The sequence below is a fragment of the Dama dama genome, chromosome 17 (genome assembly GCF_033118175.1).
Source record: "Dama dama isolate Ldn47 chromosome 17, ASM3311817v1, whole genome shotgun sequence".
Classification (NCBI taxonomy): domain Eukaryota; kingdom Metazoa; phylum Chordata; class Mammalia; order Artiodactyla; family Cervidae; genus Dama; species Dama dama.
In genome coordinates this window covers 63919924-63941148 of record NC_083697.1, presented here as the reverse complement: position 1 = coordinate 63941148, position 21225 = coordinate 63919924, and the positions used below count along the sequence as shown (strand labels likewise).

The following is a 21225-nucleotide window of genomic DNA, read 5'->3' as shown; positions in this document are numbered from 1 at the left end:
TCCCTGAGTCTGTTTCCTTGTGTGTGAGTCTCAGCAAGAATGTTAAATATGGCATTCATCACGATGGTAGTATCTTTTTAAAAAATCTATTAAAATGTATTTTATTATTAGTTTCTTGTATTCTGTATAATATGAATACTGCAGCATATTAACATGTCTACTAGAAACTATTCCTTCTACCAAAAAAAAAAAAGAAGGAAGAAGCAGCAACACTCAATTCCCAACTTCCTCTGGGCAGATTTTCTCTGCCTCTTTGCTACTTGTTAGCTGTCATTTCACCTCTTCAGGCTCCAGGAGACTGGACAGTGTGGAACCCATCACTCACTCTGCAGTGACCCACATGGACTTCTAGCCTGCAGTGTTAGAACAGAGCGAGATGCCCTTGAGTAGGGATGTCAGGGAACACTACTTCCTTGACCCTCACCTGTTGCTCAGCCCTCGACTTCCTTGGTGGAACAGTTCATTTGACCAGTGACCATATACCCTCTTCCAAAACCCTTAATTCCATGCTTAATTTTACCTAATCTATTTTGCCCCCCATTCTCTCATCTTAAATAGGCCTCTAAGATCCCTAAAAGGAAAAGACAGCTCTGAACTCACCCAAAGATACCTGACTCTAGGTTCAGTGACTTGAACTTTTACTTAAAAAAAATTTTTTTTTTGGCCACACCACACAGCATATGGGATCTTAGTTCCCCAACCAGGGATTGAACCTAGGCCCTTGGCAGTGAAAGCGCCAAGTACTAACCACTGTACCACCAGGGAATTCCCCGAACTTTTATTTTTGTTGTTGTTTGTCGCTCAGTTCAGTCTGACTGTTTGCAACCCCACGGACTGCAGCATGCCAGGCATTCCTGTCCTTCACCATCTCCTAGAGCTTGCTTAAACTCATGCCCATTGAGTCAGTGATTCCATCCAACCATCTCATCCTCTGTGGTCCCCTTCTCTTCCTGCTTCAGTCTTTCCCAGCATCAGGGTCTTTTCTAATGAATCGGCTCTGCGCATCAGGTGGCCAGAGTCCTGGGGATTCAGCATCAGTCTTTCCAATGAATACTCAGGATTAATTTCCTTTAGGATGGACTGGTTGGATCTCCTTGCAGTCCAAGGGACTCTCAAGAGTCTTCTCCAACACCGCAGTTCAAAAGCATCAATTCTTTGGTTCTCAGCCTTCTTTATGGTCCAACTCATACCATCTTGAGATGGGCAGGCTTCCCAGGTGGTCAGACCCCCTGCGGGTTTCATGCTTGATCACTGTCCTAGCACGGCTGGGAAAGACCTCCTGTGTGTGTGATTTATGGAGACTGACGAGCCATCAATTTTCCAGCCTCACCCAGTGATCCCTTGCACTGGTCGTTCTGCACTGCTGCCTTCCTTTGCCTCCAAGGATCAAGACCAAGTTATGAATCTGTGGACTAGTCCACCCCCAGCATATTAACCAGATGCTTGTCGAGCCAGGGCTTTCTTTGGATCATTTCATTAACCAGTGAATTCACCAGCGGTGTTGCAAAATAAGAATGCCTTTTTTTCCTTTTCTTACAAGAGACCTCATGATTCAGGGATCACAACATCAACAGTGTACAGGACTCTGGATTTGGACTCTGACTTAGTGACATGGTACTAAGTCAGCTCTAGCTGCTCTGTTTATTACTGCGACAAAGAATATTTACCTGCCTCCTAGAATAGGAAGAGAGTATTTGCGAAATGTTTATTAGTTCCTCATATGTAAGATTTGCAGAAATGTGTGTTTCATTCTTTTTTTGGCTTAAACAACAGAAGTGAATTTTCTGACGGTTCTGCGGGCTGAGAGTCCAAGGTCAAGGTGGCGGGAGAGTTGGGCTCCTCTGAGGTCTGTCTCCTTCACTGTAAATAGCCACCTTCTTGCTTCCTTCTCATGTAGTCTTTCCCCTGTACATGCACCCCTAGTATCCTTCTTCTTATAAGGACACCAGTCCTGTTGGGTTAGGGCTCACCCTAACACCCTCATATAACCTTAATTACTTCTTTGAAGGCTTCATCTCTATATCCAGTCACATTCTAAGGAACTGGGGGATAGGATTTTAACGTAATGTTGAAGTGCTATCCTAATGAAGGAATACATATAAATCCACAGCAATAGCTTGTGATTAGTTGGTGATTGAGTGAGCTTGGGGAGTATCTTAAGGCAGACTCTACTTTTCTGCATGCTCTGCCCCCAAGGAAGGGTGGTCCCAAGCCCAGACGTGACTGCTGCAATGGAAGTGCTATGGGGACCGCACCTGGAGAGGGTAGGGGCAGCCTGCACACATCATTGTGATAGCCTTGTTGTCTGCAGGGAGCAGACACCACGCCTAAAACCAGAACGGACACTCATTGTTCGGAGCTAACGGGTGGTTGGAAGATCAGGTTCAATGAGGAACCTTCGTCCCAAACCATTCCGATGATAACTCAGTGTACTGTCAAATTTTGCACCAGCCACACCATGCCAACTAATCACAGATCTTGGTGAAATGGAATTTTTCCCTTAATGTGTTTACATATTTCTGTCATTAGAGTCATTTTATCTTCAATGCTTAATTATCTCTACTAATTGGGGAGAATATTAATGTGGAAAACACAGGGACACTGATTCATTTCCAGCTTCCTAGTCTGTGTTAGATTTTCCATTCCTGATTTTAATTTTAGCTCTCCTCCTTGCTCGCCATGTCTCTGTAAACAAGTTGCTTAGGCTTGTGTTCCTCATCTATAAATGGATGGAATTAGCCAAGTTAGATTGCTGGCTTGCAGAATGGCTGTGCAAGACTCAGCATGTTGAAGTATATGTTCCCTGGGTCCTTCCCCACAGAGGTTCCAGTTCTTGGCTCTTCGGGGCCCAGGAGTCTCCGTGTTGGCAGGTATCCTTGAGTGAATCTGACACAGGTGGCTCTCCCATCCCACTTCAGGAACCTGAGATTTCTCCTAGTCGAGAAAAAAAGACTAGAAGCTGGAATAGACTTGAGAAAAAGTCTGAGTTTAAGAAATAGTAAATTTTGGATACTTCTTGCTGCCTTTTTGGTCCTTATCCCAAAGCTGCACGATTTAAAGTTTTATTCTGTGCCCATATGCAGCTATCAAGCTATGAGACTGTAAATACTGTCTACTAGATTGCACAAAATGGAGAAGGGATCTAACTTTAGGCCTATAATTTCTACAGTTTTTGAAACTGTACCAAACCTTCCCCTCTACAGTGTCACATATCTTTGAACTGAATGGTCATACTTTATTGGACACTCACTAGCTCTGCTGTATCCCTTTGTGGACCACATGTGGACCTTCTTCTTTTTATCTCATGCCCACAGTGGAATGGCTACTGGTCTTTCAGGCCAAGGTTATACAAGACTCAGTGAATCCAAAATGGATTCAGAAGAAGAAAGCAATGAGGAAGCAGATAGTGCCTTCCAGGAAAATGTGGACTAGAAAACCCTGGAAAAGGTCTACTTGGTGGTAAAATGGAGAAACACCCCTTGGTTTTGTTCCCCAAAGTCTAGTGAAAGTTGCTCAATCGTGTCTGACTCTTTGCAACCCCGTGGACTGTAGTCCATGAAATTCTCCAGGCCAGAATACTGGAGTGGGTAGCCTTTCCCTTCTCCAGCGGATCTTCCCAACCCAGGGGTCAAACCCAGGTCTCCTGCATTGCAGGTGGATTCTTTACCAGCTGAGCCACAAGGGAAGCCCAAGAACCCTGGAGTGGGTAGCCTCTCCCTTCTCCAGTGGGTCTTCCCGACCCAGGAATCGAACCGGGGTCTCCTGTGTTGCAGGCGGCTTCTTTACCAACTGAGCTACCAGGGAAGCCCTCCCCAAAGTCCGAGTGTCCTATGTTAGTTTTCTGTCGCTGACTAACAGATGCTCACAAGCATCTGTAGGTCCTGTGGGTCTGGGTTACGAGTAAGGGTTAGCTGGGTCTCCTGCTGAGAGCCTGTAGGCTGTAGGCTAAGGCCAAGGTGTCAGCCAGGGCTGCAGTCTTGTCTGAGGCTCAGGGTCCTTTTCCCAGCTCACTGACTGCTGGCAGAGTTCATTCCCTTGTAGTTGTATGACCAGCACCTTTGTTTTCTTGGCAGCTCTCGGCCAGGACCGCTCTCCGCTCTGGAGACTGGACTGAGGTCCTTGCCATGTGGTCCCCTCCTTTTGCACATGGCAGCTGGCTTTTTCAAGGCCGGTCTGCGCTGCTTGTCTCATTTAAGGGCTCGCCTGATTAGGTGAGACCCATCCAGGATAATCTCCCTTTCAAAGAGTGAAAAAGCTGTCTTGAAACTCAACATGAAAAAAACTAAGATCATGTCATCTAGGCCCATCACTTCATGGCACATAGAAGGGGGGGGAAGTGGAAGCAGTGACAGATTTTATTTCCTTGGGCTCCAAAATCACTGTGGATAGTGACTGTAGCCGCGAAATTAGAAGACTCTTTCTCCTTAGAAGGAAAGCTATGACAAACCTAGACAGCGTATTAGAAAGCAGAGACATCACTATGCCGACAAAGGTCCATATTGTCAGAGCCATGGCTTTTCCAGTAGTCCCATACAAATATGAGAGTTGGACCATAAAGAAGGCTGAGCACTGAAGAATTGATGCTTTCAAATTAGGGTGCTGGAGAAGACTCTTGAGAGTCCTTGGACAGCAGGAAGAGCAAACCAGTCAGTCCTAAAGGAGATCAACCCTGAATATTCATTGGAAGGACTGATGCTGAAGCTCCAATACTTTGGCCACCTGATGCAAAGAAGAGCTGACTCATTGGAAAAAACCCCGATGCAGGGAAAGATTGAAGGCAAAAAGAGAAGGGGGCAGCAGAGGATGAGATCGTTAGATAGCATCACTGACATGATGGTCATGAATTTGAGCAAATTACAGGAGATGGTGGAGGACAGAGGAGCCTGACGTGTTGCAGTCCATGGAGCTGCAAAGTGTCAGACATGACTGAGCAACTAAAAAACAACCAAGTTAACTGGTGAGGGATCTTGATTAAATCTACAGAATCCTTTACCTTCCAATGTGTCCTAATCACAGAAGTGATAACCCCTCATATTCCTCAGTCTTGCCCATTCTGAGGGGAGGGAACTGTCCAAAGCATGTATTACAGGAGGCAGGAATCTTGGAACCATCCTAGAAATCTGCCTACCACATGTCCAAAGATTGTTTATTGTATGTTGGGCACCAAATCTTAACTGTTAATTAGCTAGAAACTCTGTAACAGTGTTAATTTCTAGAAATCTCTGACTAGGTATATAGATTCTGATGTGCAACTTTTGGGGAAATGTTAAGCAGAATAAAATATCTAGCCTTTCTTTTCCAAATTTAAAATCACAGAGTGTTAGAAAACCGTGGAGCTCACTCATCCAGTTATCTGAACTCCTTGTACAGATGAGAAAACAATCTCCGTGGAGACAGCTTGCCAAAGTCATGGAGTAGAGGAAAGAGGGGCATCTGCTGGCCCTTTTTGTCTTGTCTTTTCATGTGTGTCTCTGAATTTTTCTAAAGGATAAGCTTCAAGTACTCTTACTAGTCAGGGACGCATTGACTTTAATAGACAGTTTCCCTTGTTTGCCATTATTATCTTGAATTTGAACATTTTTCTTCTAATGTGCTTATGAATTAGTTACTAAATGAAATAGAATCTTGGATAAAATGAGCTTTTGGTTGGTTGTTATTTGTCATCTTCGTAATTTTCATAATGACTCATATAGTCAAGGAGTTGTAGAGCTGAGGCTGGGGAGAGGAACCAGAGAAAGCTTTTATGAGTCAACTGCCTCACCAAAAAACCCTTTAACTGTGATGGACAGTTGGATTAATATGCATTAAGTAATTTTCCATGCTTTTCCCCCATATTTAGTGATACTAGTTTAAAAAAATCTATTTAAGTATAAAGATGTTGGAATATTTTCTCCATTTCTTCTCCTGTAGTAGAATCTTAACACTGACAAGGCAGTGTTTCTGTGTAGCTGTTTGTATTCAAGCTTCCTTTTCAGACTGCCCACTGCTAAGTAACCTCACAGGTGGATAGACTCACCCATAGCTTGAAAATTGACTGTTACCAAATTGACTGGTTTTCGCCCCAGCCTGGAGATGGTGGATGTGTTGATGAGAAGCAGAATGGCCTTCCCTAGTGGGTAAGGCTTAGCCCAGCCTCAGAGCTGCCTGACTTGGAGTGAAGCATTGGACTAGTTGCCAGTTTGGGTCGGAGCACACATCTTTGGCTGTTGTCAAGGAATATTGGTGGGCAAAATCTGCCAAACAGAGAAAACAGGGCAACCACAGGCTATTTCTGAGTCCCGTCTCTTGCATCTTCATGTGTATCAGCCCTTGGTTATGGGCACGCACAAGGACATCTGTAACCTTCACACGAGAATGGCCGAATCGTTCTGTCAGAGCTTCTCTGAAGCCTCTTATCCTTGGCCACGCCCTGCTGGGCCTGGGTTTGTGTTTCACTTTCCACCTTATCTGAAACCTTACTTTTGAGGTTTGTTAAATCTCCTCTGGAAAGCAGGTTCCTTGAGGGCCGGGACGGTCCAGTGTCTTCCTGGCGGCCATCTTTCTGTCTGTCACAGACTGTAGTCATTCCTAGGCTGCGGGCCTCAGACCTCTGAGAACAAGGAGACATTTCAGATGCTCCATTTCCGTGTGTCCTGAGTATATACTTATATGTGTGGGACTCATTTTCAAATGTATTTAGATGCTCTTGAGGCAAACAAAGCACGCATTTCATCAAAGGTACACTGGCTTCGTTATAATTTGGGCCTTTTCCCCGACGAGTGCTTAGTAAGAATACAAGACTCCCTCCTGCTGGCGTGTGAAGAGACGCTGCCTCTCAGCGTCTAGCAAGGTGCTTTGCATTTGGAGATACTTGGTGTATTTTCCTATGGTAAGGCTTCTGGCATGTTTCATCTGTGAGGTGTGTAAAGAAAACTTACAGAGGTTCTCCTTTGTAGCACAAATAAAATGTTCAGTTCTTTAATTCTTTGAGTGACTGTCTAATTAATATTAACCCCCACCCTTAGACTTGAAAGCCTGTGATGCCCAGACCCACTGCCTAGCAGAATGGCCCTCACATGGTAGGTTCAATACACATGTTCACGGCCAAAGGCTTTGTGACCACAACTGCTAAGTGGTCTTAGGACCACTCTTTAGTATGGGGACACTTTGGGACTTCCTGTAGTAAGTAATGTGGTCCTCAAAGGTATGCAATCTCTGAATCAAAGGATTTAGAGAAGTACCTAGGAAAATAGCTAATTTTAATGTTAAAATGTCTGCCACCTGGTGTCAGATGAAGAATTAGCATCTTGGTTAATTCTCATACCTAGTGAGTCCCATTAATGTTATCATTTTGTTATTACAGTAAATTATACATTTCACATAAAATTGCAGTAAGCACCATTCTGAAATTCTGTCTAATTTGCTACTATGAAGCTGGAAATTTTGGATTTGAGTTCAAATTTTTTGGATTTTTTTCAGATGTAAAAAATAATTTGGAATTAAAGTCTAAATTTAGTAAATTTTCTGTATACTGTTAATGCTATAGCACTGAATTTTATAGTAGAGAGAAAAGAACAACATCTATGTGAAGCAAAAATAGCCTAAACATTGTTAATATTTCATGAGTTTGCATAGACCTTATTACTGCTGATAGTTTTCCTAATTTGTCCAGAAGAAGGTATAAAAATTCATAAAAAAATAAAGACCCCCAAAATTAAAATCTTAGAGTAACTTAAATTTACTGTGTGTGATTAGTCGCTCAGTCATGTCTGACTCTTTGCAACCCCATGGACTATAGCCCATCAGGCACCTCTGTCCATGGGATTATCCAGGCAAGAATACTGGAGTGGGTTGCCATGCACTCCTCCAGGGGATCTTTGCAACCCAGGGGTCAAACCCATGTCTCCCACTTTGCAGGCAGATTCTTGACTGTCTGAGCCACCAAGGAAGCCCAGACAGGAGAGAGTCCACCTGCAACTTAAATTTACTGATTTGGATTAAACAGGAAGGCAGATATTTATCAGATTCCCTTGAATAAGTAAAGGGAATCTTTACTTGAATAAGTAAAAAATGTCTGTCTGTTTTGTAAAGAATGAGGGTTATATAGGGGAAAGTAGGGTTTCTTTCTTTTCTTACTGCACTCAAATCTCTTATTTAGCTGAAAGTTGTTTCTGTGCACTATACAAGACACCTTATGGCATAATGCCCTTCCTTCTAGACCAGCCATAAGATTATATGAGATAAAGTGTATGGTGCTTGGAGCAACAGTATTTGTTGTTTAGTCGCTAAGTCATGTCCGACTGTTTGAGACCCTATAGACCATAGTCTGCCAGGCTTCTTTTTTCCATGGGGTTTTCCCGGCAAGAATCCTGGAGTGGGTTGCCATTTCCTTCTCCAGGGGATCTTCCTGTCCTAGAGATCTAACCCATGTCTCCTGCTTGGCCGGTGGGTTCTTTACCACTGAGCCACCAGGGAAGCCTGGAGTAGCAAGATGTCATAAGTGTTAGACGATGAACATGCTTATTAACAGTGTGTAGTGTATACCAAATATTGTACATGATGCTAAAGATATGCCATTAGATCCATCTACCCCATTTATAGCCTCAAGGAGCTGAAATTCCATTGCAGGAATCAGACAATAATAAAACCGTGTAATTAGATAGAATTAGTTGTGATTACTGCTCCTTGTAGAAAACCACCCTAGTGGAGAGGTTTAGGGGGCAGGACTACATCAATGATGAGAAGCAGAAACAAGGGCAGAAGCCTGTTGAGAAGTCACAAATAGAGGCTCCGAAGCCTGTTGAGAAGTCACAAATAGAGGCTCTATTGTCTCTATACTGAACCGCTTTCATTTCATTTACTAAGAATATCCAGGTGCTTGCTCCAAGCCTATTTACTCTAATTTACACATTTCTAATGTGGCTTTGTAGTAGACAAGGGGTTAGATTTAATGGGTTAGAAGGGAACTGGGAGGTGGAAAGAAGGATCAAGGGAAAAAAGAAGCTGATAGAGTCACGCCTTCCAATATTAGCAAGGTGATAGATCAGCGCTGGGGCTGGGTGGGGAGGAGGGAACCCAGAACAAATCTTAAGTGCTCAAGAGAGCATGTTGAATAGCAGGGATACAGGTAAAATGTTTAGTGCCTCTCATTGTGGTAGGCAACATTTGGAGTAATGGCCTTGAGTCACCAAAAAAGAGGTATAAGTCTGCTTGGGTGCAAGAAGAAAGCAGAGAAACGTGCACTGAGCACGACAGCCTCAGCACTGGTATATGAGGTTGTTCTGGCTTCACTGGAATGTAAGCTCCTTGAAGGCAGTGACCATGGCTCATTCATATCTGTTTTGTCAGAATTTATCTTAGGGTCCAACCCAAAAGCGTGAGTTGTTCAGTAGATGTTCCCTGATTGTATTAAAGAGGGTTACTTCTCTAGACAGATCTTCGTGGAGATGTTAGAATTAGGTATGTCTAAAACTAGATGTTGTAATCCATACAAAGGCTTTAGCGTAGTCAAGAAGCAGATTTTTGGCTGGGGGCGGGGGGAATTCTCTTGCTTTTTCTATGATCCAGTGGATGTTGGCAGTTTGATCTCTGATTCCTCTGCCTTTTCTAAATCTAGCTTGAACATCTGGGAGTTCTTGGTTCACATACTGTTGAAGCCTGGCTTGGGGAATTTTGAGCATTACTTTGCCAGCATATGAAATGAATGCAATTGTGTGGTAGTTGAAACATTCTTTGGCACTGCCTTTCTTTGGGATTGGAATGAAAACTGACCTTTCAGACCACCTTACCTGCTTCCTGCAAAACCTGTATGCAGGTCAAGAAGCAACAGTTAGAACCGGACATGGAACAATGGACTGGTTCAAAATTGGGAAAGGAGTACATCAAGGCTGTATATTGTCACCCTGCTTATTTAACTTATATGCAGAGTACATCATGAGAAACGCTGGGCTGGATGAAGCACAAGCTGGAGTCAAGATTGCCAGAAGAAGTATCAGTAACCTCAGATGTGCAGATGACACCACCCTTATGGCAGAAAGCGAAGCAGAACTAAAGAGCCTCTTGTTGAAGGTGAAAGAGGAGAGTGAAAAAGATGGCTTAAAACTCAACATTCAGAAAACTAAGATCATGGCATCCAGTCCCATCACTTCATGGCAAATAGATGGGGAGACAATGGAAACAGTGACAGACTTTAGTTTTTGGGGCTCCAAAATCACGGCAGATGGTAACTGCAGCCATGAAATTAAAAGATGCTTCTTGGAAGAAAAACTATGACCAACCTGGACATCATATTAAAAAGCAGAGATATCACTTTGCCAACGAAGTCCATCTAGTCAAAGCTATGGTTTTTCCACTAGTCATGTATGGATGTGAGAATTGGACTATAAAGAAGGCTGAGCACCGAAGAATTGATGCTTTTGAACTGTGGTGTTGGAGAAGACTCTTGAGAATCCCTTGGACTGCAAGGAGATCCAACCAGTCAATCCTAAAGGAAATCAGTCCTGAATCTTCATTAGAAGGGCTGATGCTGAAGCGCCAGTACTTTGACCACCTGATGCGAAGAGCCGACTCATTGGAAAAGACACTGTTTCTGGGAAAGATTGAAGTCAGGAGGAGAAGGGGATGACCGAGGATGAGATGGTTGGATGGCATCACTGACTCAATGGACATGAGTTTGAGCAAGCTCCAGGAGATGGTGAAGGACAGGGAAACCTGGGGTGCTGCAGTCCATGGGGTCTCAGAGTTGGACATTACTGAGCGACTGAACAACAACAGCAAAGCTAGATGTACAGGCAAACTGTAAGCTCAGCACCCCTCCTTAGAATGCTCTGACGCAGAGGAAGTAGTTACACAACTCTTAGGCTCTATTAACATGATGTTTTTAACTCTAATAAAACCACAATTCTCTTTTTAAATAGCTTTCACATGCTGTTCATTTACCAGTTTACTGTTTTGTTGGGTCTGTGCAAGCATACAGCGATTGCACCTTCTGTGGGCACAGCCCTGGGCTAGGTCCTGCGGAGCAGATTGATGAGGGTTTCTTCCTGCCCTCCAACAACTCTGGGTATGGAAGATACTGCTGATACATTATATATTGTTGTGGGTTGAATTGTGTCCTCCAAAAAGATGTGTTGAAATCCTAACACTTTGTGCATTTGAGTGTGATTCTGTTTGGGAATAGGGTTCTTGCAGAGGTCATCAAATCTGCCCTTCTAGGAAGAGGGGAATTTGGACACACACCCAGGGAGAAGACCGCATAAAGACGCATACACATAGACACAGAAAGCAGGTGGCCTTATGAGGATGGAGGCAGAGATCGGAGTGATGCTTCTACAAACCAAGGAACATCTGGGGCTGGTAGAAGCTGGATGAAGTTGGTCAAGATTCTCCCCTAGAGGCTTGGGAGCATGACTCCCTCAATACCTTGATTTTTTCATTTCGAGACTCCAGGACTGTAAAACAAGTTTCTATTGTCATAAGTCATTCACCTTACGGTACTTTGTTATAGCCCCCCTAGAAAGGAATACAATTTTAATACATTTCTCTGTGAATCAGGGTTCTAGATGGAAACAGGTGATCTCTTCAGTGGAGTAACTGAGGAGAGTTTAAAAGGAGGCACTGTTTACAGAGGTTTGGGCAAGATCGAGAAGAATTTCCAAGGGTTGGGGAAGCCTTCTGAAGTCGGCGGCAGCCAGGTTCTTAGCAGCATATCCAGGTTGAAAAGGCCAAGAGGAAGGAAGGTTCTTGAAATCCAGGCAGAGCTACATTTGCAGCTCTGAGCGTAGGAGAGCGGTGGTGTTAAAACTGCATAATTCAGATGGACTTGAAGCCACAGGCCAAGACTCAGACCTGGCAAAAACCCAGACTGGGGACTTGAACCCACTGTCTTTCAATTGAGATGATACACCTGGTCTCAGGACTTAATGAAGCTCAGGTTCTTTATGTCTTGTCACGGAAAGAATTTAATGAGAGATAAAAATGATAGGTAAGAAGTGGATTTATTTAGAGAGGTACACATTCCATAGCCAAATGCAGTCTAGAAGGTGAGAGGGGCCCCCCGCTATGGAGTCCTCTCAGAAAGTGAGAATGGCTGTGGGAGGAATTTTTTTTTTTTATCGTATCCTTAATGGCTGTGTCATTCTTTTAAAGTTTGTGCCCTGCCCTCTTCCTCCTGTTGTGGCCTGACTGCTCTTGCAGAGAGGGAGCTGGGGAATTCATACTCAAACCTCTCTGTCCTCCCACACTCCTGTCACCTGCTAGGCCTTTCATTGCCAAATCTACAAAGGATCTATCTAACTATTAGTGCCCTGAGCAGGGTAGAAAGAGTGGCTAGTAGATCTAGCAGGGGAACTAGAGACTATCTCACACATTTGGGCTAAGGGGTATGTGTCATTCAAAAGTATCTGTTCTCTGTGAGAAAGAAAGAATTTAACGTCTAAGACGGTATGTGCATACCACTGGTTCTCAACAAACACTGTGATTTCCAGTATAGGCTACCCAGAATTGTTTATTTTGGAGTATAAGGTTTAAGGTGGTGGAATTCATTCAACAAATTCCTATTAAGCACCTAATATAGTGTGGGACACTAGACAGCTCTGGAGATAAGCAATGAGCACATTAGACTCTGTCCTTACCCTTGAGGACCTGGTCGGCCACTGTATTAATAAGGGTTATAACTCCATACACCTCTGCTTTTCTTATAATACTCAGTTTAGTTTGAAAAGACAGACTAGATGCCACTCTTTCCCTGTGGACCGCAAGCTCCGCGAGGCCAGTCATGAGTGTTACTGCTAGGTCCCGGCACCCAGCCCGTAGCCCGGCTCCTGGCAAGTGTTCACTGAATCAACTGGTGAGTGAATGACACAGTGCCCTGTATTTGCCACAGTGGAAAAAAAAACTTTTCCTCTACCCTCTTAGAGTCAGTGATTGGAGCCTGCGAATTAAACTGACCTCAGACAGATTAGCAAGAGAAAAAAGATATAATTACCTACTTACTTAGGAGAGTTCACAAAGAAATGTGACTCAAAGAGGCTGTTAGAATTTGGGGCTTATATACAGTCTTAGTAGAGGATGGGAGGAGCAGAGGATACTTCTGTGAGAAGAAATGACTTTAGAAGAAGGGAGAAAGGGAACTCTGGAAAAACAAATAATTTTTGAAAGATAAGTTGGTTCTTAGGAGAACAGGCAGATACGATAGTCTGATGACAGTTGGTTTGGGTGTGGATTTCTCATCTCCCAGAAGAGGTTAAAATGGCTCCCAGGGAAGGGATTTATGTCTACTGAGTTCTTTTGGGAGGCTCTGCTTTTAGGCAGATAAAGGATTTCAAAAACTAAAATGCCTTCAGCTCAAAATTATTTCTGTGCCACTTCAGCTTATTCTGGACCCTTTCATTTCACTATTTAGGAGTTTTTGGAAACTAGTGGGTGACTTGAAATATACAAAATTAGGCAAAATGATTTCATTAGGGAATATTTGAAAGGATTATTTGGATGGATCATTTACAAAGCAAATGTGCTGAAAGAAAGCAGTCTACAATTTAATAGCTCTAGTTTTTGAAAGTTTTATTTTTTGTTGAGAGTGCTTTTGTTCATTTTTAGAGATTGAAATCAAGTGTTTTCTTTTTATTTTCTTTGGTCCCTGTTCTCATAACCTGATTGGTCCATAAGAATATAGTTGTTGTTTAATCATGTTGCTAAGTCATGTCTGACTCTATGGTCACTCCAGGGAGTGTAGCCCACCAGGCTCCTCTGTCCATGGGATGTCCCTGGCAAAAATACTGAAGTGGGTTGCCATTTCCTTCTCCAGGGGATCTTCCTGACCTGGGGATCAAACCTGCATCTCCTGCATTGCAGCCGGATTCTTTACCACTGAACCACCAGGGAAGCCCAATAAGAATATTAAGTGAAATTCAAGGAAGCCTTCAGGACTTCCCTCATGGCACAGTGGATAGGAATCTGCCTGCCAACTCAGGGCACACGAGTTTGATCACCAGTCCAGGAAGATCCCACATGCTGTGGAGCAGCTAAGCCCACGTGCATGCCGTGACCACTGAAGCCCGTGCACCCACAGGACCTGTGCTAGAGCCTGTGCTCCCCAAGACGAGAAACCAGCATGAGAAGCCCTGCTCACTGCTGCTAGGGAGAGCTGGGGTGCGGTAATGAAGAACCAGTGCAGCCAAAAATAAATGAATAAATAAAAGCTTGAATGTGAATATGAAAAGATTTGCTATTCAGTATAGTCTTTTCACATATACGTCGAGAGCATGGCAACTCACTCCAGTATTCTTGCCTGGAGAATCCCCGTGGACCAAAGCCTGGTGGCTACAGTCCATGGGGTCACAGAGTCAGACACGACTGAGTGACTCAATGTAGCTAAACATGTCGATGGTTTAAATCTAGACCAAGAATTTGGAGGAATGTTACCAAAAAAAAAAAAAATGGGTTTGCCTCTTGATTGATACCAAGCCAAAAGACACACAGCCAAGCCACAGATCAAGAGAAGGAAGGATTTATTACTTGCAGCAAGTAAGAAGAACACTGGGGATTTTTCCCAAAGCCATATCTCCCCAACAGCAAAACCAGGGAAGTTTTAAGCTAAGGGTACATGCATATTCCTGAAGGGGCTTGAGCAGAGAAGAATTCAGCATAGACTTGGAGCAAAGGTTAACAGAGTCCAGGCTTTACTTGACTGAAGTCATGACAGAAAAAGTCAGCACCCCTAAATGGGAAGGAGATCTTAAAAAAGAGTGGATGTATGCATACACATAACTCATTAATTCACTTTGTTATTTAGCAGAATCAAATACAAGATTGTAAAGCAACTATACTCCAATAAAAACTTCTTTTTTAAAAAGAAAGCATACACGAGCATCATTCCATCCTCCACCTGAATAGGACTGTTAGTTCCTGCAGAACTCAAAGATAGGTATCAGATTGTTTTGTATTTCCCTTGAGGAGGAACTAAGACTCTGGTTTATGCTGAATTGTCGTGTCTTACTTGGTTTCCCTTTGTTCCTGCATTCCCTCATTTTCCTCGAGATCACTAATTTCTGAGACCTCTTCAAGGGCAAGTGTTGTGGCCAGGCTTAGAGCCCAAGATGGCTTAGGCCAATAATGGCTTCTCTCGTGTCAAGAGAGCCATGCCTGGCTCTGCTTCTTTGGGGACCCCCTACCTTATCTGCTTACACAAATACCTTTACTAATTTTAATGCAAAATATCTGCCACCAGGTGTGAGATTAGAGCACCAAAAGATGTCAAGGGGAGCAGTTATGTGACAAACTTTCTTTTCCTGCTACTGAAACGTTTTCGGTATTAAATTAGGGGTATTAATTCCTTTGGGCCTCCAGAGGAACATCACTAAACAGAAAGCAGCACTCCTTTGATTCCCATATAAGGAAAACACTTCTAGGAAAAATGTCGTAGAATCCTTGAGCAGCTATGGTATCTAATAGCCTCAGGATGAGGAAATTTAAAGAGAATGAAAAGTGGCTGACTTAACCATTTTCCCACAGCGAGTGTCTGCTATTTCTGCATAAAGATGTATAATGTTATCCCTAGAGAGTCTCACTCCATTATTGAGTCCTTTATTCGAATGAGTAAGTACAGGATCTAGTTCTTATAGTTGTCAGTGGTATAAAAGGTTCTCTATTTAAGAGTGTTCGAGGAAATTACTTGTAAAAAAAATTAATGAAGGAAGCCAAAGTTAAGAAGAGGCAGGTTCAAAAAGCCACTGGTCTGTTTCTCAATGTGTAGTCTGAGTTTTAGGTTTAAAATGTTTCCTTCCTCCTGAGTTTGAGTCTCCTAAGGAAGAATTGTGCTCCCCTTTGTTAGGTTTCGCTGGAGTTTCTCAGTCAATAGAAATATGCCAAGCAATAAAAGGACATTTCATAGCCTTGGCATAGGAATTACTCTCAGAAATGCTGGCCTGAAGGTTCAGCCTTGTGAGGAACTAGTGAGCTGTAGAACCGTAGAGAATTCTTGGAGGACAGAGAGGTCAGTGTATCCTCACTGTCCTTGAGAGAGGAAGCTCTCCAGTGCTGAGCAGGGACAGTCCTTTATTTGCGCTGGATTTAAGGTGATGGTTTGCTTGGGACTGGGCAGGTTCCCAGGATTCAGGACTTCTGGTAGGAAAGCCAGGGCAGTTGGTCACCCTTGCTGGACTGACCTCCTCATTGCAGGACATTCAGCACCTCTGACCCCCACCCGCTGCGAGAACTCCAGACACTCCCGTGTAGTTCCAGGTGTCCCCTGGGGATAAGAGACCACGCTGAGTCTAACCCACGGTGCTGACACCCTGGTGCTCTTGGTGAGAGCATTGCTGAAGCGAGGTGGATGCCAGAGACCACATTCAGACCTCAAACCAGCAAGGATCCATGCGCCTTTGACTCAAGACAGGATTGTGGGAGGTGGCAGTGTTCTGTTTTGTTTTTAATTTCAAGATTAGATTTATTGATCTCAACCAATTTTCTAATAGACAACGTGAATCCAAAATCCAGTGCGTGTTAAAAATTAAGAAAATCTATTCTGTTTATAAACTTTTAGCCAAGGTTTTGTCATTTGTGGTTCTTATTCACAAACACTGGTTCACACAGAAATTTCAAATTAATTGATGTGGTTGTGCAAGGTGTCCAACATTTAGATAGTTTGGAAGCATAGAGGAGATAGTGGACCGCCATCACCACCCCGATCCTGTCTCCTTGGAATCAAAGCGTCAGCTTCTAATAAGAGTACATCCTTCAAAAGAGATGAGACAGAAGAAAGGTGACCTCTGACTGGGAACGATGTAGGAGAACATCAGTAAATGTAAGGACAGAGTATGTTTTGAAAAATTCCTCACTAAGTACAGGGCTAATGTGTGGAATTTAAGTGCATGTTGTTATTATATGTAAAGAATGTAGGTGCTAAAGCATGGTTTTATTGATTCAAAACTCCCAGCCTGGTTCTCTTATTAATAGGGTTTAAAGAGATAATACTATATTGGGTAACCCTGGTTGAAACATCTCAAAGTTGGTCAGTTTATTCTTTATTTAACCTGATTGATCCTCATCCTCTCCCTTTAAACATATAAGCTTGTTCACAGAGATGCAGCAGGCAATCACGTTGTCATGACAACACTTACACGCTGGGAAGAAAGACTCTTTCAGATGGCCAATGGCTGCTTTTTTAACCACTGATTTATACTGATAGCAAAATTGAATAGGGATGGAGAACTGCTAATTATATGTTCTTTTGGCTCAATATTTTCACTTCTGTTACTGACATATAATTTTTGAACATGTGTTATAATACATAAATTTTATACCAATACATATAATGCTATATCTCATCTATTTTCTATCTTGTCAATAATAATATTCTCGAAATATATGGAGTCTCCGGCTCAAAATTTTTGATCGCACTTTGTTGCCTATATAATAAATTCTGAACTTAAGAATGTGGTTGTGTAGGGGACCCTGTGAAATAATTTCCGCCTCACATTCAGCATTCTCTCTCAACTGCAGCCGTTGTAGGTCCCACGCATGTATGACCCTTGACTCCAGTCTTCAGGAGCTGGGGAGAAGACCAGGGTGTCACACTGGAAACTATAATATTCACATCGAATGAAAGAAAACCCACAGCGGCAGAGCTGTGAGCTGAATTTTATCCGGGGTCTTACTGAAGAATAGCTCTGAGGAGAGCGGGGCGGAAGGGCGACCAGTGTGGACACAGTTTGGGCCGGCGGATCTGTGCAGTCAGGGATCCATCTCGGTGGGAGCTGTGGGGATCGGAAAGCTCAGTTCATGCTTTTAGTGCTGTCTGTGTATGGGAAGATGCGGGAATCTGGGTTCATGAAAAGAATTATTTGGGGTGAACTTGCGTGGTGGTCCAGTGGTTAGGGCCCAGGGCTTTCACTGCCATTGCCCCAGTTTCACTTCCTGGTTGGGGAGCTAAGATCTTGCAAGTCTCACGGTGTGGCTGTTTCTTTGTTGTTTTTTTTTTCCCCCCCCTGAGATATCTCCAGCCATCTTAGGGGCCTATTTTTCCAAAGTACAAAGTGCCTTATCCTGTTTTTTCTGTCTTGAGTTCCTTCCAGGGTGTACTGTTTCAGGCAGCAACTGTAGTGCTTAATGATTTGATCCTTGGAGAACTGGATGGTGGGCAATGTTCTTTGTTTTACACTAAGTAGAAAATTGCCCTAAATGATTTTGTCACCAAGGGAGGTAATAGTACAGGGCAGAACTGGTTAATTTTTTTTTTTTAATGGATGATTAGGAAAAATTCCATGGAGGAAAGATGACCAGGTTTTAGTTTGGAGGCTGTAGAGAAGGAGGAGATTCCCGTCCAGGGGAACAGCACACACACAGGCCCAGGGGTGCAGAAATGCACGGCATGTTGAGAGACCACTGAGTGTGCAGCTGGCCTGGACTGGAAGAGGCAGCGGGGAACTAGAGGACAGAGGGCATCGCAGAGGGCGTTGGGTGCACGGGTGTGCTCAGAGACGTCAATTTCTTTTGTGCAGGAAGAGGGGCAGAGAGTGGTTGAAGTGGGTGTTCTCTGGGAAATTGCCAGCTGGGGTATGATCAGCAGTATGATCTGGGGCCAAGGGTCAGTCAGTTACCGTGTGTGTGTGTGTGTGTGTGTGTGTGTGTGTGTGTGTGGGCACTCGACTGCTGAGTTACGGGGTATGTGGGTGTGTGTGCGCACTGGGTTGCTCAGTTGTGTCCGACCCCGTGAACTGTAGCCCGCCAGGCTCCTCTGTCCATGAGATACTGGGGATCTGTCTGACCCAGGGATTGAACCCGTGTCTCTCGCGTCTCCTGCATTGGCAGGTGGATTCTTTACCACTGACACCACCCGGTAAGCCCAATTATCCTCTCTCAGCACCCCCTATAAAAGGGGGACAACCCAACCTTGAAAGGTTCTAGTAAGGAGTAAATGAACAGGTAACTATAGAGTGCTTCGGGCAGTGCCTGGCACAGGGTCAGCACTTCAGTAAACGTTACTGTGAATGCTGGTGTTAATGAGGAAACATTGCTGAGTGTTTGTTACTTTCTTATAATTTTATTAAGCAAAATAAGTTATCTGACTATTGCTCTCTCAGCATCTCAGTCTTCCCGTCTCGAAACTTCCCAGCTGGTTTGGGGGTAGTTACTGACCCTCCATCATGTGCTGAGCGTCGTGCTCGGTGCCAGGGGTACCAGGGTAAAAAGGCAAGGGTCTTGTGAGGGAGCCTGGAGGCCTTTAACAGGTGGCCAGTGCCCCATACAGGAGAGTGCGGAGGAAATGCTAACAGTCCATGTGCAACATGTGACCACACGTGTCAGAGAGAGCGTGGGAGAGAGGGGGATTACTGAATATGTTATCTCTAAATTGTTACTAGGTCATTTTCATTTTATTTTTAAGTAATTTGTGTGTGTCAGGGGGTGGGGGGCTGTACCTTGAGGCTTGCAGGTTTAGTTCCCTGATGAGGGATCAAACCCCAGCTCCCTGCAGTGGACATCCAGAGTCCTAACCACTGGACCACCAGGGAAGTCCCTCATTTTGATTTTTGAAAAGCACGTCAGGGCTTCCCCGGTGACTCAGTGGTTAGGAATCTACCTGCCAATGGAGGAGACCTGAGTTTGATCCCTGATCCGGGGGACCCCGTATGCCACAGAACAGCTAAGCCCGCGCTCCACAGCAAGAGAAGCCCGCGCTCCCCACAGCTAGAGAAAAGCCTGTGCAGTGACAGAGACCCAGCACAGCCAAAAATAAGATAAATAAATAAAAATAAAATTATTGTTTTAAAAAAAGCACCTCCCAGGAGTGGATGGTTAAATCATGTATTTGTGCAACTGTATTGATAAATTATATCATGCTTTTACAACTGTATTTTATTATTCTAAGTCATAGCTTTGGGATAAGTTCTATAGTCTAGTTTCAAGGACTGGGTGTGAAATTCTGAAGAGCCTCATTAATCCTAGAAAAGTTTTAAAACGAGAGCAATGGAAGGTTGTGAGTGGTTCAAAAATGTTGGCAGTTCCGGACTTAGGATTTTAATATTTAATCTTGAACTGCGTTTATATCCTTCTAGTTTCGTAGACAGAATGCCTTAAGAACTATGGTCAGAGATTTGTAACATTGTACAGGAAACAGTGATCAAAACCATCCCAAAGAGGGGAAAAAATGCAAGAAGGCAAAGTGTTTGTCTGAGGAGGCTTTACAAATAGCTGAGAAAGAAAGAGAAGTGAAAGGCAAGGGAGAAAGGGCAGTATATACCCAGCTGAATGCAGAGTTTCAGAGAATAGCAAGGAGAGATGAGAAAGCCTTCTTTAGTGAACAATGCAAAGAGGAAACAATAGAATGGGGAATTAGAGATCTCTTCTAAAAAATTGGAGATATTGAGGGAACATTTCTTGGGCATGGATAGCATGATAAGGACAGAAACAGTAAGGCCCTAACAGAAGCAGAAGAGATTAAGAAGAGGTGACAAGAATACACAGAAGAATTGTACAAAAATGGTCTTCATGACCCAGATAACACGATGTGTTAGTGATCACTCAGCTAGAGCCAGACCTCCTAGAGTGTGAAGTCAAGTGGGCCTTAGGAAGCAGTACTATGAACAAAGCTAGTGGAGGTGATGGAATTCCAGGTGAACTATTTCAAATCCTAAAAGATGATGCTGTTAAAGTGCTGCACTCAGTATGCCAGCAAATTTGAAAGACTCAGCAGTGGCCACAGGACTGGAAGAGGTCAGTTTTCATTCCAGCCCCAAAGAAGGGCAATAACAAAGAATGTTCAAACTACTGTACAATTTTTCTCATTTCACATACTAGCAAGGTAGTGCTCAAAATCTTTCAAGCTAGGCTTCAGCAATATGTGAACCAAGAACTTCCAGATTTACAAGCTGGGTTAGAAGAGGCAGAAGAACCAGAGATCAAATTACCAACACTTGTTGGATTATAGAGAAAACAAGGGAATTCCTAAAAAACATTTACTTCCGCTTAATTGACTACACTAAAGCGTTTGACTGTGTGGATCACAACAAACTGTGGGAAATTCTTAAAGAAATGGGAATATCAGACCACCTTGCCTGTCTCCTCAGAGAGCTGTATGTAGGTCAAGAAGCAATAGTTAGAACTGGACATGGAACAATGGACTGGTTCAAAATTGAGAAAGGAGTACGTCAAGGCTGCATATTGTCACCGTGCTTATTGAACTTATATTCAGAGTACGTCATGTGAAATGCCAGCTGGATAAATCACAGGCTGAAATCAAGACTGCCAGGA

The 21225-nt window shown here is 43.6% G+C and overlaps 1 protein-coding gene and 1 non-coding gene across 20 annotated transcripts in view; one reads left to right on the top strand and one right to left on the bottom strand.

The window, feature by feature from the left end:
• The window catches only part of APBB2 (amyloid beta precursor protein binding family B member 2), a 357050-nt gene that overhangs the window by 206601 nt on the left and 129224 nt on the right, over nucleotides 1-21225 (top strand). The window lies entirely within an intron of this gene.
• Nucleotides 693-765, bottom strand: TRNAE-UUC (transfer RNA glutamic acid (anticodon UUC)). Its single transcript has one exon. It is a non-coding gene; the product is annotated as a tRNA-Glu (tRNA).